This window comes from Gossypium hirsutum, chromosome A02, assembly GCF_007990345.1.
Source record: "Gossypium hirsutum isolate 1008001.06 chromosome A02, Gossypium_hirsutum_v2.1, whole genome shotgun sequence".
Classification (NCBI taxonomy): Eukaryota; Viridiplantae; Streptophyta; class Magnoliopsida; order Malvales; family Malvaceae; genus Gossypium; species Gossypium hirsutum.
In genome coordinates, this window is record NC_053425.1 from 25,702,215 (window position 1) to 25,704,652 (window position 2,438).

Sequence of the window (2,438 nt, forward strand, 5' to 3'; positions counted from 1 at the left end):
AATAATATTTATAATTTAGTTTATCAGCTCTTTTACTTATTTTATTTCTTCTTTAATAAATTTTTTATGTAAATGCATGTTAAATATTTAAATATTTAATTTTAATATTAATTGTGAAATCTTTTTACATTTTCTACTTGAATGTTTTGTTTTCATCATAACCTTCTAAATAATGATTTACATAAAATAGTTTAACAAACTGATCTTTAAGGTTAATATATACTTGAACTGAATATAAATTTTAGTCGAAATCAAATATTTTTATGAAACAGTTATATATATTTAATTATACGGCCCTTGTAATTAAAATTTCATTATTTTATAATTAAAATTTCATTATTTTGTAATTAAAAATAAAATTATTAGAATATATTTTTTAAATACTTTCGTAAACTTTGCTTTTTCTTTTACATAATTTTTAAAATTATTTAATCTTTTCTACCTTATAAATAAAAGAATAATATATTTTTTAACACATTTAAACTCATTTTTTTTATATTCATAATTAATAGAAAATTTTTGAATACAGGTAAATATACACTAAATTGAGGGGAAAATGTCTTTTATGCTACAAATAAAATATTAATTTATTTTATAAATAACATAAGAGGGAGGTGAAGGTGAACACGTGAAGGATGGTTGGTAAAGTAAATACTTAGTGGGGGACAAAGAAAAACAAATATGTGCATTCATTATGTGTCAGTGCTGACCCTAACAATTATTATTTGCAAATATTAATATTTTAATTCATTTATAAACGACAAATTTTTTAAAAGTGCTCGTCAGCTCCTGCCTCCATTTAATTATTTGGCTTATAGGTACAAAATGTTGTCAGGAAAAAACGAAAAAAAAAAAAAACCTAAATTCGCACTTAATTTATGGGATTGTTAAAAAAAAAAAAACATAGTCTCGTTAAGAGTTTTCATCTTTTAACTATATTTACGGTTAAAATTAATTCACGAATTAATTAAATGATAAAGCGTCACAGTTTTTGGTTTAATTATTATTTTTTCATAAAAATTATAAAATTTTATATAAAATTATAAAAATATGAAAACTTATAAATATTATAAAAATTATTATAAATTATTAAAAACATATTAAAATTCAAAAAAACTTATAAATAATAAAAAATTAAAATAAATTATAAAAAAATTACTTGAACCCTTAAAATTGTAAGAAACACATGACATCATGTTAACTGTTGGATAATATGAATAATTGTTAATTGTTATGATCATTTTCATAATAATAAGAGTGAGGTCCTCTCCTTGATTAATTATTATTATTACTTTTTTAAAAATTTATTTTATCTCTAATTTTTTAAAGATGGTATAATATTTTGGATCTTGAAAAGTTAAAAATTATTTGTTAAGTATTGTATGATATAAAGTATTTTTGGTGCTATTAGACACTATCAAACCAAAATTTCATTATCTAATGGTTGCAAATATTAGCATTGTAAAAGCCCACTTTTGCCCGGGCCCATACCAACAAAATAACCCAAATAATAAACCCAAAAGTAACAGCCCATTTACAAACCCAAACTCTAACCCAAAATTTAAACCCAAACAAATTAAAACCCTAAAAGCCCAATCAGCCCACAACCTTAACTAATTTTCAGCAAACAAAAAAAAACTAGCCGCTCCTCCCTCTGTCCCCAAGATTCAGTCGCCCCATGCTACCTCTGCCCTTGGCCATCACGTGCACCACCCACACCTGACACACCTGCAACAGAGACAAAAACAACAACAAAAGGAAGCATGCGAGGGATGGGGGAAAGAATAAACAAAAGAACGAAAACAAAAAATAGGAAATGAATGTTTTATAGATCGGCTTTAAAAAGCCAAAATCGATCACAAAAAGGGGGGATTTTGATGTTTTTTTTTGGAGATTTCAAAGGGGATCGATAGTATTTTAGGGGGGATTTTTTGATATTTCGATGGAAGAATGGATTGTATTTTAGGGGGGATTTTTAGAGAGGAATCGATTGTATTTTGGGGGATATATATATTTTTTCGGAGATAATACAAAGTTCAAGAGTAAATCAAGAATCGGAACTAAGTTTTGAAAGGTGATTTTTCAGTTTTTTTTCTTTTCGAATTTTCTCTTGATTTGGATTTCGTTTGTTCTGTTTCCTTTTCAAATTTTTTTAAACGGTTTTTTTAAAAAAAACAAGAGAGGGAGAGAGGGGACTTACCGACGAACTCACGACTTCGGCTAGCCAGATCTCCGATGAGGGTGGCACAGGCCTAAGAGAAAATTTGAGAGCTTTCTCTCTGTTTTTCTTTAAGGAAAATAAGAGAGATGATGGGTAAATTTTTTTTTTAGTTTTCGAAAAGGGGTGTTCAATGTTTTAAAAATAAAAAAAATAAAAAAGTAAGCTTCATTTGTTTTTTTTCCCCTCAAAAGTAGAGCCTAGGGAAGGGAAAAAGCTG

General features: G+C 26.4%; 1 long non-coding RNA gene across 1 annotated transcript; it reads right to left on the reverse strand.

The window, feature by feature from the left end:
• Positions 1-1,415: 1,415 nt before the first annotated feature.
• Positions 1,416-2,438, reverse strand: LOC107951000 (uncharacterized). The gene is made up of 2 exons (XR_001698287.2): positions 2,201-2,438; positions 1,416-1,728 (listed from the first exon to the last, which is right to left on the reverse strand). It is a non-coding gene; the product is annotated as an uncharacterized lncRNA (long non-coding RNA).